Here is a 14,970-nt window from a genome sequence, read left to right as displayed (position 1 = left end):
TTGTGAAAAAGTACATAATTTGCACATATAAGTAAAAATACAAATGTTAAATTGACAAGATTACAGAATTTTTTTCCTCTATGTTTTTCTGTCCTTTTCCAGTTTTTCACAGTGAATGTGTACCGCTTTTATAATCTAGGAGAGGTGGAGGTTATTACAATTTTGAGTTTCTGTACATAATTATTCATTCCATTTACTTTGCCACTGAGATCTATGAAGTCAACCAATTTCCCTGAAAAGATGTCCACAGCCTATGTATGCAATCCTAATAAACAAGGCGTCCAGTGAAATATTTTGCCTCCCTTGAGGAGCGAGGTTCACAACTCCTTCAGGCTGAGGAAGGGATGAGAACACTGGGCCTATTTTCACGAGCGAATATTTGAGCCCTAATTGTGCAGGGCTCAACACAGTCCCTGCCCTTCAGACCCTGACAAATAAGTTATCTCCACATAAGAAAATAACTAGTATACAAGTTAGCCTAGGCGAGATAAGCCACAGGAAGAGAAGATGCTAGGGCCAGACCCCGGACGGAGGCGGCGTGCAGGCGAGTGCTCACCCTGCGCGGGGAGTCACGGGACAAGGTTCCTGGCAGCGGTGACAGGCGACAGAGAGGCCTTCCCGCTGGCTGACTCCGGAAGGAGAAGGCTGGTTTGGGAGAGGCTGTGAGCTGGGGTACAAGCGGGACGAGTTTAGCAGGGCGCGGGAGGCTGCTCCTGAAAGATGCCTAATGGCTCACCATTTAGGCAACCGTAATGAACTCTCACCTATTCAAAACCGATGGGAGACTTGCCACACCAAGTAATTCACCACATGTCTATTTTGAATTATATTTAAGGTTAATTAAAGTCATTAAAGAGCTAACAATGCACAGAAGCAGCTTCTCATCCTGGAGCTGAGATGAGGCCTCAACAGAAGAGAAAAACCCTTCGGGGTCTTAGCAGGAAAGCAACATCTTATAAGAGCATTGGGGAATTTTAAACTATTAAAAAGTTCACTATTCACTTTGAAGTCCCATAAAACATCAACTTTTGATTTGTTTTGATTTACTAGATCTGTCATTGTCACCTACTCTCCTAAAAATCTACTCTAATAGGTTCATGTAGAAATGAATCCTACAGCAAAACCACAGTTGACTTGGTCGCTTTTCAAATTTTAAAAATGTCTTCAACTGCCACAAGTGCTCATTTTAGAATTCCAGTTTTGTTTAAATGCAGGTCTCAGAAAGAGTAAACAATTTCGTTCCTGGGCATCTATACAGGTAGCAGACTCTTTACCCCGGTCTGCCATTTATTCCTCAAAGCCAGCAATATAATGGAAGTATCACACCCGTTCCACATAGGAGAAAGCAGGGTCACAGAGGCCAAGGACTTCCTTCACCCCCGCACGACACCAGGAGAGAGCTGTGGGGCTGGACCCCAGGTCCCCCTGGCTCAGAGGCCCCACCCTTCCCAGCAGTAAGGCCACCTCCCTTTGACCCAGGCCTTTCTAACTCCCATGGCAAGGACAGCACTAGAGCAAATCTGCTTTGACATTTCCGTTGTTTCCCCAAATCAGGCAAGCCAGGCCAGTCCCCGGCCCCAGCAAGTAACTAAAAGGAGAAAATTCCCTGGCGTCCCCGAAAACTCACCTAATAAACATCACTAACAAATAACTCCATTAGACACTTTTTTTTGAAATGATTAGAAACTGCATGTTAAGTTGAGAAAGGAAGTTACAGCCAAAAAACTATTTGAAAGACAAGTGGAGATAATTATTGGGCATCTAAAAATGGAGTGGCACCTTGCAAATAACTCCACTTCTAGAGTTTGCATACAATTTTGTGACAGCAAGATCCCTTCCCAGTAGCACAGAGCAGCCAACAGTAAGTCATTCAGGGAAAATTTAGGGAGGTTCTGTTTTCTGCTTCAAAACTTTATCCTCTCTGAAACTGCAATTCTAGTGTACTTTGCAAATCACATTCCTTTCATTTGTTTCTGAAAAAGGATTTTTCTTCACAAGAGGATTAGCAACTACTCACAAAATTAGAGAGCAAAGGATAAACTCAAGCCCTAAAGCTGCAGATCAAATACTCTTCTAAACTCAGTAGTTCTCACACTGCGCTGACCCAGAGAGAACTGTCCAGCCTGCAGGGAAGGCGGTAAAGCAGAAAGCTAACCTGTGCCACCTTCAAATTCACCTGCTCTGCGTGGGTCCAAATAAACAAATTCATTAGAAGGCTGTACACTACTTTGACTATTTTAAAAAGAGATCCATGAAAACATTACACTCTGGTGCCATAATTTGTCCACAAATTATTTGTTAGTAGAGTGTCATGATCTCAAATGAACATCATCTCACTGGGATGTAAAGTACAGCACAGGGAATATAGTCGATAATATAGTAACAGCTATGTATGGTGCCCGGTGGGGTCTAGACTGATCAGGATGATCACTTTGTAAGTCATAATAACGTCCAATCACTATGTTGTACATCTGAAACTAATATAATATTGAATGTCCACTGCAATTGAAAAAATAGACACAATGAACTTTAGATAAGGTATACTGTAAAACTTACATTATCTAAAATATAATCTCTCTAATGTAGAAGGACCAATGTGGCTGAATATTAATTAAAGGCAGATACAGTATTCAAACACCTTCCCCTCGCTATCCAATATGAAGACAGCGTCAGGGCCCAAAGGGTGTGCGTGCGCACAGCGGGGGTACGACACCAGAAAGGAACCGGGGCGGCATCTTAAGATTCGGCATTTCAAAGCACGACACAGTCAACTCTTCTTATTAAACTCACTACACAGGTACACTTTCAAAATGATCAAAATTCATCTATTCAGCAAATATAAGGAACAGCATCAGAGCGCAGCAAGGCGAGGACCACAGGACCCAGCGTCCAACACTGAGACAAAGGTAATTGCCACCTTGGACAGCTGTTATGAGCGCTGCGCGGGACACCAGGTATGAATGAGCAAGGTGTGCGTGGGGCCAGAGCCACACAACGCTTTTGCACAGCGTCTGAGCCGGCCTTCCTCCCAGGAGAGCCTGGCGTCGGAGAGAGGCTGCATACTTAGCTCCCTGTCTTGCTGTCATATCAGGACCCTCACCCTTAGCGGGTCCAACGAACTGCCCCCAGACACCTTATTGGACACGCGGGGAGGGTCCCTGCCTCAAGGTGTTTGCCATCTCTCTGGAAGAGACGTGGCTGAGGAGGTGTTCTTTCCCCTAAATCTGCCTTGGGGAGTTCGTAGGAGGGAGCTCAGAGAAATTGATTTTTTTGTGTTTGAACTAAAAACTGAAAATGGTGATGGGAAAGAGGCTTTCCAGAAGAGATGCGAGAGAGCTCAGTGTGCCCAGGACAAAAATACATGCAGGGCACAGGAGACAAGGTCAGACGCGGAATCAAGTGCCAGGTACCCAACGACCTTCATTCCATGAGAATCAGTTGATATTCCTCAGGTCTGGCAACGCTGCCTGGGCTTTGGCGCCCAGCTGGCAGGGCACCTTCTGACCACCGCCCTCTCCCCAGGCCCCTGTACGACCAGCCCTGGGGCGCTCTCCCAGCACCTCATCCTTCTCCATTACTCCCCTGACCTCAATCATGATTACGTAATTATTTGCGATTCTGTGATTAATACTGTGTGTCCCCCCCAAGAATGAATGATAAGTGCAGTCCACGCAAGGCCCCGTCTGCTTTACTCAGCTCTGGGTTCGGGGCAGGCTGCACACAGACACATTTGATTGCGTGAACAAACGAAGGCTGGCACTGAGGAGCCACAGAGGAGTCCTGGGCAGGGGGAGAGCAATCAGGAGATGCAAGTTCAAGCAACCTCTCTGGCAGCAAAGGGAAGGTCAGACCGAAAGGCCAGTCTAGAGCTGGGAGACAGGTAAGGAGACAACGGAAAATGTCTCCAGGTAAATGAAGCCTGAAAAACTTAAAATGAGGGCCGCCAGGATCTGGGTAGTGATGATGAGGAGGAGGTAACGGAGGAGCCACATTGAGGAAGCAGAATCCAAAAACTCAATGCACAGGGGGCAAGGCAGAGGGGAATCCAGAATGACTCGTGGAGAGCGCGCGGGCCGGCATCCAGGATGGGAACCAGCATTTCCTGAGCACCTACTACATGCAGGCACAGAGCAGAGGGCTTGCTTCTAGTCTGAAGTTCTAGGACGGCAACACAATTCAAATCCAGCCCGGCTCTGTTAAAACGGGTATGCTTTCTATGAACAAGGCTGACAAAAAATCCACAAACTAAAGTGCAGATTTTTAAAGTTTCTTCATCGAGACACTTCTTGTGTAGAGTGGCCACGCCTGCAGATGACTGGTCTGGGATGTAGAAACCAAAGAAGTGCGCTCAGCCTTCAAGAGGCCGAGAGTCTTCAGGGTTTGACAAGAAAGGTAAGTGCACGTCAGCAGCCGAGGAACGGAGGCCCACTGAGGCTATGATTGACCAGCTGCGTGTCCTGTAGCCCACGCTTCCAGAGCACTGATTTCACAGCCCACGTGACCTTTCCGGACCAATATGTAGCTGACGGTGTCCGTGTTAAGAGAGACAGACAGACAGACCCAATCTTGCCTGAGGCTGGAGATACTCCAGAACGTAAAACATCACAGCACATGTGCAGATAATGCCCTCGGACTTTGAAATAATTACCGAGTAGCCACAGAGCAGCAGTTTGGCGTTGGGGGCGGGGGGAGGAGGGGGGTGTGGGAACACAAGTAAGGAGAGGGAATAAGGCCTGATTTGTCGTGGAAGAGCCTACCTGAGCAGAGGCCAAATGCTGGAGGTGCCAAAGCAGACTCTCGGGAGGCTCTGGAAGTGACAGCAGAGAAATAAATGTTCAGGGAAGGCAGAGCAGAAATCCTCTTTAGATGGGTTCCTCCCGTACCACCAGCAAGCAATGGTTTCCCACGGGACAGAGGGCCTCTACCCAAAACAGATGCACAGAAAAACAGATGAGGAAATGACCCGCAGTGCCAACAACATCGCTCCAGATCACCCAGTGCACACGACGCACCTCCAGTGTCCTCTCACATGAGACACTTTACATCAGCTCTTTCAACACTAAAACAAAACCCCGGGACACTCTCCCTCCATCCCCAACACTACCGCCCCACTCCTCCCCCGTCCTCTTCCTATTCCTTAAAAAAAGAACAGCTGCACGGTTTCTACCTCCCCAACTCCCTTTCACCCACTTGGAGCTAAGTCCTTCCTCCACCATTTGGCCTTGTCTTCTCAGCCTCCCCGAACTCTCAGCCCTCTCCCCTTTTCTCTGCCTGGGGACTCTACCTGTCTTCCAAGAGCTCAAGTGTCACCGCCTCTATGAAGCATTCCCAAGTCATATTCCTTGTCCCCATCTCTGGGCTTCCACGGGGATTTGCTTGTGCCTCACCAAAGCATTCACCAGTCGCTACTGTTACTGTTTACCTTGGAGTCCCCAGTAGCCTGTAAGCTCCTTTCCATTGCTACGCTCCAGCCTGGGGCCCCAAAAATAGACACACAAAGGCTCCATAAATAAATGATCACAGATTAAGTTTGCATTCAAAACTGCTACCATCCAGTCAACATTGCCACCTAAGTTGCTCTTAAGGATTTACCTGCACCTATATGCAGGCTGGGAAGTACCTACATTCTCAATAATTGTTTTCCTGTAAAAGCATGTTGGCTAAGACTCTATCTTTTGGTTGTGAAGCAAACAGATGACATACAGTTATATCAAGTCTTTGGGGTTCCATACCTATGCTTATAATTCCTAAAATCCTGCCCATGTGGAAAGTTCACTGTACCCTTTTCTTCCCAGGCAGTGCAATGAGCTCCTAGGCTCAGACAGGCTGCTACGGTGAAGAAATCATGCCTTATTTATACCAAAGCTGAGAACCATGGCTGCTGGATATCTCCAAAAATAAACACCTTTTTTTTTTTCCTATTTAGTTTCACTTTCATATGAAACAACCACAGTAAACTTTAGACAAATAGTATTTCTAGTGTCCAGTAAAAATATCAAAGCCCTTCAGGCGTAATAAGGACAGTTAAAAGCCTTCATTGTAGAATTACGGCATTAAATTTGAACTATAAGGGCCCACCTATATCACTGTTATAGAAAAATGAAAATTCGTATAACTGCTGAGTTCTCATATGTTTTAAATGAATGGGTCCTCCTGCGATAAAGTCACTCAAAATAGTAAAAAATTAATAAGGTGAGAGTAATTTCTGTGCACAAAATAAAATAAAAAACTGATTGTGTAAATATACAAAACAGAAAGGTGGCACTCAAAATTCCTGCCCAGAAAGCCTTGAAGATGGAGTATTAAGAAAAGTTAACACCGTGCGCTTGATTTGCAGTTACTACACTGCTTCCATACATGACCTTGGGAATGTCACGTAATTTCTCTTACATCTAGTTCTGTAAAATGGGAATGTCATCTGCTTTCCTAACAGGGAAAATTCGATAGTCAGATAAAAAAATCAATACTTCTTTTTAAAAAGGCACTTGTCTAATTAGTATGCTTTAATCACCACTTGTACAGTACATTCCTCTTCAGGAATCCAATTCCAAGAGAAATATTTAAGCAGACGTTGAAGACAGATTTCCTGAAGGGAATGATTTTATAAATCTGGAAAGCAATGTAACAAGATTATAAATTAACAAAGTGATTACATAAGCCTTGACAAGCCCAGGCTTTAAAGTACACTGATAGATATTCTGATAAATCAGACTGATTTGGGACTAGTTGTCCCAATTCTGTAGAAGGAACCCAAACTGAGGAATCTGATGTTTGATAGGAATTGGGTGGAAATTCAACAGGATGCCCAACATTTGGGGTTCCATCACTCGCAAAGCCATGCTTCACCTTTCACCATAAAATGAGAAAGGCATTAAGTCAGCTCTCACATCGGCTCCGAAGACTTTGAGAATGCACTCAATTAAATGGAGGGGGGAAAAGTAACTTGACAGTTTGACAGGTCCTATATCCACAGACATCTATAGATTTAAGAACGCTGCAGACAAATTCTGCGTGCCCCCCCCACCCCGAAAAGGGACTGGAACCGAACTCCCTATGAAGCTATTCGGTTGTATCTGACCCAACTGGCAGGATCCGCACAGCTCCACGAACCCCCCAGAATAAAACACTGCCACTTTCCTGTATCCCAAGCCCAAGTAAAAGGCAGTAGGTTTTTTGTAAAATGGTCCAGAAAGAAATCAACAGGCGATGACTACGGAAAGGTACAGAGGTTTCCCAACGTGAAAAATTCTAGCTGTCCCTCGGGGACGGCACTGCTCCTCCTTCCTTACCCCACTGCCCTTTCTCTACTGACAACAATATCCCCATTCTATTGTAAGGCTGCAGTTTTACCGAGGAACCCCCTTGCTGCGGCCAGGTTTCCAGATTGGTTTGAAAAAGGAAAACACATTCGGAGAAGAATACACACTGCGCGAGAGAACCTGGGCGCGGGGAACCCGGCTGGGGCGCGGGCCCCGGCGGCCGCCGCACTCGGCCCGCTCCGAGGCGGGGAGGGGATGCGGGCGCCTCCCGAGGTGCCGCAATCCCGCCGCGGCCGCAAGGGCAGGGCCTCCGGGCGCCCGCGGCCGGTCGCCGCAGTGACGGCTCCCGCCGGGGGCTCCGCCGCCGCCTCGCTGCCAGGCCGCGTCGTCGCCGCACCGGGTCGGGGACGCCGCAGCCCGGGCCCCGCATCCGCCTGGGCCCGCGCTGCCGCCGGCGCAGGGAGCGCGGAGCGCGCAACTTACTTTCCGCCTGCGGCGGGCGCCCCGGCCCGGGCTCCCAGCCCCGCAACCGCGGAGGTACCAACGGCGGAGGCCCGCCCCGCATCCCCGCCCATGGCCGCCGTGCCTGGCCGCGATCCGCGCTCCCCCTACCTCAGCCCGCAGGCGGGCGTCCGTCTGCAGCGGCCGCGGATCCGACGACTCCCTCCCGGCCGCCGATTCCCCGCACCCAGAGCTAATCATAATACCGAGCGGGAGGGCGGCCGGCGGCGGGGAGGGGTGGGGCCGAGCTGCGCCTGCGCGGGCCGCCCGTCACTGTGACGTGCACGCCGGGGCGGGGTCGCGGGAGGGGCGGGACGCACCTGCGGGCAGCGGCGCGCGGGCTGTTGGAGGGCATCGTGCTAGCGTCCCGACCTCGGCGAGTCTGGGCTGCGGCTGGCGGTAGGAGGCGGGCGAGAAGCCCGAGGAGGAGAGGGAACGGTGTAGGAGGAAGCACCAGGGACGGGGGACAATGGCCGAGAAAAGTAGCGCGAGCTGTCTAGGGAAACCGGAGGGAGGGGACTAAGCCTGCGCTGGACTCTGCCTCCCTGGGCTCGGGGCTGAGGGCAGCACGCACTTTACCCTTTTAAAGGTTCACCCCATCTCGCATGCAGGTTTAATCAAGGAAAGAAAAACAAGCACACATTCATATATGTGTATACATACATTCATATATATATGTATACATACACATGGAGTGTGGGTTCTTTTCCCTCTACAGTTCTTTCCCCCTGGGAACCTAATTTAAAGCAATTTTGATTTTGTTGCTGTGTACCGTATTTTGCCGTGTATAATGCGCACTTTTGCCCAAATTTTTGAGGGGACGATAAGGATGCACATTATACACGGGTAGTGTTAAATCCCGTGGATAATGCGAATTATACATGGGGATCAGTATTGAAACATGGGTGCGTATTATACACGGGAGCGCATTATACACGGCAAAATACGGCAAGCAAAAGGAGAAAAGAGCTCAGCATCTGAATGCAAGGCGGGCTTTAAAGGCCAGCGGGAGACACCGGCCAGGCCAGGCTGCCTCTTCAGGAACCATTGTGGAAAGGCAAAAGGTTGTGGGAAGTATTAAAGCAAATGAAGTCAGGGATGCGTACACTCCAGGCGTTAACTGTGACACTGACGGCTCAGCTCTGGAATGGAGCTTAGCGGGGCTCGAGGCTCGGGGGCTCGGGGCTCGGGGCTCAGGGCTCAGGGCTCGGGCCTCGGGCCTCGGGCCTCGCACGTTGGAGGTGGAAGCCTGGTGCTCGGTGGAGTTCCTATTCGTGGAAAGGAGCCACATGCCTGATGCCAGCGTTCACCAACCTGCCTTTCCCTTTCTGTTTCTCCCTTCTTCCCAAACCCTCCCTTAAGAAAGGACTGCTAGCAAAGGACACAAGCCAAAAAAAAAAAAAAAAAAAAAAAGGCTGCTTAGATTCTCCAAGTTTGCTTACATTGGATGGAGAAGACAACTCTAGATGGCTTTAGCAAATGTCTCTGTTGGCAAATGTGAGAAGCCTTTTTCTCTAGACTCTCCACAACATCAGCTTCGCATGTCTGAAGGCCGTTGGGAAGAAAAAGCGGATTGTTGGAAGGTGTGAACCGTCAGGGTAATGGCCTCGGGTTTTCTGTTCGAGGGGGCTTCCCAGTGACCCTCGTGCCCTGGCATGTCCTGATGGATCATCGGCTGGGGAAAGCCTCAGGGTGGGCCTCTGCCCCTCTGACCTGAGTCAAGGCCCCAACTCTAGCATCACTCTGACTTCAAAAGACCACAAAAAAAGAACTTCACTTTGACATTGACTTTCTAACTCTAGCAGCACGTTAAGCAAGAGCTGCTAACTTGGTTTTTTGCTGGAAGCCCGGGAGGCCCAGCGCTTGTCCTGCCGGGGGCAGCCCACCGTTCAGGGAAGCCTGTAGCCATGCACAGGGGAAAAGGACAGTCTAATGGTTGGTTCCCCACGGGAACGCCAGCGGCGAGGGCCTCCACAGCCAGGTCTGTAGCCCTGAGCTGTAACAGTAACCGCAAAACAATGCCCATCGTAGACAAGCCCTTGGAAGACCGAGTATGTATACGGCTGCTGTGTAACTCTGGTTTTGAATACATTCTGTAAGGAAAACAAGGGCATGAGACTAGCAAGACAATAAAGGAAAAGGAACAGAATAGTAAGTTGGCTTAAATAAAGTCAGCGCCAACTCTTCCAGAGGCAGGGATGCAGCACTGGCTGTGTGGTAAATCACTTATTCATCCCCAGTGTTTCTTGAGAAGCTGGAGTGCTGCTGGCAAGAACATGACCCATTTTCGGTTCCACGCCATGAATGTGGTAACATGATCTGATTATGCTTAGGCAATATTTAAAAATATTCCAGTGCAAATTAATGCATTATTACTTAATTTTGAGTTTAAGCAAATGTGTTTATTGTTAATGAAGAAACCCCTTCTCCGGTTGGCCCGGGGGCTGTCTCCAACACAAGGTGCTTTTTTAATGTTAGGTCTTTTTATGGACTGGTAGGAATCTTTAATTAGATATACAGCACTCTGCAAAACAAGATGGAGCATGCAGGCTGGTGTTACAGTCTCTGTGATTCAGATCTCAAAAATAACATAATGCCACCAATTTAAGAAAGAAGTTGTTTATTGGAGGGAAACCACGGAAATGCTACAAATTAGATCAAGATGTGGAAAGCAAGCAGATTCATGAACGAATTCCCATTTTTATCTTGGGACCCCCCCCGCCCCAAGGCAGCACGTGTCGGAAGGTTATCTTCTCTAGCTATTGTCAGTTTTCACAATATAGTAAAACATTTAAATATATTTAAAACAACAGGTACTGAGCATTCACGTGCACTTCAGTTTTGAGTTGTGACAGTTTATGCAGTGACCTCCTTGTACGTATTTAAGTAGTCATTTTTTACATTGACACTCTTGCATTTCTAAGTCCTGGTGTCATCCCAATAGGACCAAAATACTGCTGCATTGAAATGGACTAAAGAATTCCTCAAAGACTTCCCCTCTCCTCCCTCCCGCCCCCCCCCAGGGTAGGGGTTAGCATCACTAACTCTTCTATCTCAGATGTCAGTTAAGGCCTGTATGTGTGTGTGTAATATATTTTTGATAATTGCAAACAGGAATTGAAAGTGCCAGCTGTTAACTGTGCTCGTCTGCCACCTATGAACTAGGAGGCATGGCAGAGGCAGACTTTGCCTGCCATTAAGTCCCAGCACCATCCGTGATTGCTACATGGCCCTGGACAGGTTGCTTAACTGGCTCTGTGCCTTCCTCTGTACCATGGGAATGGGGCTGAGGATAATGATACCTTTCTTAATAGGTTGACGTAAAGCAGTGGTTCTCAAAGTGTGCTCCCTGGACCAGCAGCATCAGCTTCTGGGAACTGGACTGAAATGTAAACCCGTGGGCTCCCCGGCAGCCCTACTAAATCAGGATCTCTGTTTCAAGAAGTCTTCCACATGCTTCAGATGCAAGTTAGAGTTTGAGAGCCACTGCTGATGGCACTAAGTGAGTCTACATAGATTATTAGGACAGCGCCTGGCACACGATAAGCCGTATATGAAAGAATGCTTCTTAAATGAGTCCCGAAAGGAAGTTGCCAAGATATACAAAGTTTAATTTGGGCCAAAAGAACCATGTCTGTGTTCCTGCAACAAAATAAATCCTGCCCGATCCTTTGTCCACGGACGCTAACGCAGGCTGCCAAGCCCTTCCAGCCCGGCCCTGCCTGCCTTCCTTCTCTTCTCCCTGTGCACCACGTCTCCAGCCGTCCTGGTTCCCAGAAAGGGAATTGCTTGTTCACATCTCCGAGCCTTGGCCCCTCCCGTCCCTGGAACGGTCACCCACCCCTTTGCTCCACTTTCTACACTCGCAGCCTCCTGAGTTTCTACCTTCCCTTCAAAGCCCAGCTCCCGCGTGCCCTCCTCTGTTCTGCCTCCCTGAGCCAGGGGTGCTCTGGACCCAGACCGCCCTGTACGTACCACTTGTGTTCATCATGTGGTGGTTCTTTTTTTCATAAGTTAAGGTATAATTGACATAAAATATCATGGGGTTTTGTAACGGTTTACCCTTCCATTTTCTCCCTTTGCATCTTAACTTCCAGGAGGGCAAGGCTTTTATTTCATTCAGGTTTCTATTCACACCACTTAGCGATGAGCTTGCAAGCCAGCAGTCCAAGGGCTTGCACCGCGGGCTTGGGTATTTTTTTTTCACATAGGCCCTTTAAGAATTTGAATTAGTTGAGAACATTTGAAAATTGAAAGATTTAATCTTTTGTTTAACTGTTCTATTGAGGTGTAATTTGCATACCGTAAAGTTCACCCATAATACATGGTAATTCAATGATTTTTAGTAAATTTAGGAAGTCAGGCAACCACCATCCCGATCCACTCTTAGAATATTTCCATCACTCCTAACAAGTGTTCTCATATGCATTTTCAGTCAGTCATATTCTAGTCTCCAGTCCTCAGCCACCAATGATTTGTTTTCTATCTCTATAGATTTGTCTTTTCTAGAGGGATCATATGAATGGAATCATGCAATATGTAGCCTTTTGTCTGGCTTCCTTCATTTAGCATGTTTATCCATGTTGTAGCATGTATTAGTAGTTCATTCCTTTTTAGTGCTGAATAGTATTCCAGTATATAGATAAACTAGATTTTCTTTACCCATTTACCAAGTGATAAACATTTTACAGATTTTTGCTATTATAGATAACGCTGCTGTGAATTTTTACATATATCATTGGGTGTAGTTGTTGGGTCTTCGCATAACTGCAAATTGAACATTTTAAGGAACTATTTGTTTTCTGAAGTGACTGTACCATTTTATAGTCTCAACAGCCAGATCAAGACCAAAACGAACAGACCAGTATACCCCAGAAGCCTTCTTGTCCCCCTCCTGACCCCTTACAGCGTCCTTGACGTTTCCTCTTCTTCAACTTCACGTAAACGGACTCATACAGGGTGTGTTCTCTGTGCCTGGCTTCCTTCACTAGCAGCATGAATAGTGAAGAAAAAGAAACAATATGAGAGCAGCTCAGATTTTCTACCAAGTGCCTTACTAATTAGCCTCGAGGAAACCGAGGCTGCCAGAAATGAGATAACCCAACTACCATTAACTGCCCGCTTGCCCTCAGCCGCGGACGGTCAAGAGAAATGATTGGTAGCAATAAGGGTGCTTCACCATGAGAGATGTTCTAGTATTTAAAAATCAGAGCCGCATGAGCCCTGAATGTGTGGGCACGAATGCGAGGCCCTAGTGCTGTTCGGAGTCTGAGGGACCCTGCTAGGCCAGGCCTTAGTCCGCAGCTGCTGGGTTGTAAGGAGGTCTCGGGCCTCAGAGAGGAGCTGGGATGCGCAGGCCTTGGGGCCTCCAGGCGGGGGCCGTGTGGCTGCCATTGCAGGATAAGCGCAGGTGTGCCCGGCGGCACAGAGTGCTGGCTGAGCGTCAGCCCCGCGGCCGGCCTTCAGAGTGGGGACATCCGGCGGCCTCGCGAGGCATCCCGGCATCCTGTGGGTGACTGCAGCTCAGGGGAGCTCTCCGTCCTGGTGAAGGTGAGACTGGGTTGTCCCCTCGCAGTCAGGAGGAGATGGGACACCTGGCAGCACAGGCCCACAGCTGGAGTCGGCATCTGACGACTGAGCAGTGCAGAGCTGAGCCGTCCGGGCACAGATGTCAGAACAGCTGACGCTAATTTCCTTAGGACAGCCTTGAAAATAAAGCTTTACTCATTTCCAGCTCACACAGGTCTTTTTTACTGTCCAGTCCTGTTTCAAAATCAAGGAGAGTTAGGCGTTATATAAAAATAAAAATAAAAGCGAGAGAGGGAAAGTTGATTCAAGACCCAGGACCGCTCCCCCAGAGACAGTAGCCCTGTATTCACTCCCCAACCCAACTCCCTTGCCTGCTTGGACTGTAGAGACCAGCAAAACTGCTCACTGTCCCAGCCTCCGTTGCAGGTAGGGGTGACCGCATGATCCAGTCTGGCCAGTGAGATCTGGGTGCAGTTCAGCTGGAGTGGTGTTGGCGGCGGGGTGGGAGGAGGGAGTGGGGGAAAGGTTCTGCTTCTCTGATGCAAAGGGACAGCTGCAGCTGTGCCTGGCCTCCCCCCTGTTCCCTGTCCTGATCGGGCGGGATGCCTGGGTTAGGAGCTGCCATCTTGCAACCATGAAGGAGAGGCCGAGGGAATCGCAGCGGCGTTGGCTCTAGGCCTCGCGAACTGCCGAGCAAGGGCTGACAGCTGTTTGCTGCGGAGCTTTTGTTCTTGGGGGGAGGAGGGAAACTGCTCATGCTTACTTATAGCTGAAAGCATTCTTAACTAATAGACAACCAGTATAAACCATTACTTGTCATGGATGGGCAAAAGGTGAGGGCGGGGGGTGAGGATTTTCCAAATCTTGTTAGTACATTAGAAAGAAGCTGTGGACACTTGTTCTTAAAACCAAGGGAAGTATCAAATCCTACAGGGCCAGGTCAGAACCACACAGAAGCCAACGCATGTTTTACAGTGTGGAGGCTGAAATCCCAAGGGTCGAAGTTTCTGGGCTAGAGCTACAAGTCTTTAGACTCAGAACCATCCCTAAGAGCTTACTCTGCAAGTGCTTCTTCTGCATCTCATTTCTGATTCCAGCCTTCATCGTTATGGGAAGGTCCTTCCTCTGCTGGGGACCAACGTGCCATTTCCAACCCGCTGCCAAACCCAGCTCTCACAACAAACTCATTGCTCTCTCTGTCAGGACGCTCTGTATCTCTGTAGAAGGCAGTACACTTGGTTTCAAGCAGGGGAAATTGTAAGTAATTATATAATACAGACGACATGAAAGATCGGACAGGAGACGTGACAGAAGTTAGGCAGACACCCACCAATATCCCGCCCTCTCGTTCTTCTCCCCCTCCCTTTGCTTTCTCCTCTTCTTCCTCCCCTTTTCCTTCTCCTCCTTCTTCCTCTTTTCCTCCTTCCCTGTCTTTCCATCTTTCTCTCTTTCCCTTTGTCTCTCTCCCTCTCCCTCCACATCACCTCTGGAATGACCAGCCTGAGGCTTTACTTGTCCAGCTGAGGCCTCTGCTCTGCCCCATGAATAGAGGGCAGTTGGGAGCACGGATGGGGGTGAAGGAAACGAAGACAGCTGGCAAGCACTGCGCCCTCCTTTCTGACGCCCACACTCCCTCACACTGCACGGGGGCTTGGCTCACCCAGAAGATAACTAACCTCCG

General features: G+C 48.7%; 1 protein-coding gene across 5 annotated transcripts in view; it reads right to left on the bottom strand.

Annotated features, from left to right (window-relative positions):
- Nucleotides 1-7,960, bottom strand: part of SNRK (SNF related kinase) — a 40,304-nt gene extending 32,344 nt beyond the window's left edge. For 2 of the 5 annotated variants that reach the window (XM_054594630.1, XM_054594627.1), the window contains exons 1-2: nt 5,285-7,089; nt 4,758-4,921 (exon numbers count right to left, since the gene is read on the bottom strand). The gene's annotated coding sequence lies outside the window, so the exon portion shown is untranslated. Of the gene's footprint in view, nt 1-4,757; nt 4,922-5,284; nt 7,090-7,871 lie in introns of those variants that run through there. The other 3 variants (XM_054594629.1, XM_054594628.1, XM_054594631.1) reach the window with 3 other exon arrangements.
- Nucleotides 7,961-14,970: the final 7,010 nt, after the last annotated feature.

Source organism: Pteronotus mesoamericanus, unplaced genomic scaffold (assembly GCF_021234165.1).
Source record: "Pteronotus mesoamericanus isolate MK-2021 breed Mesoamerican mustached bat unplaced genomic scaffold, CSHL_Meso_final scaffold_533, whole genome shotgun sequence".
In the NCBI taxonomy this organism is placed as follows: Eukaryota; Metazoa; Chordata; class Mammalia; order Chiroptera; family Mormoopidae; genus Pteronotus; species Pteronotus mesoamericanus.
This window is presented reverse-complemented; position numbering and strand designations above follow the sequence as displayed.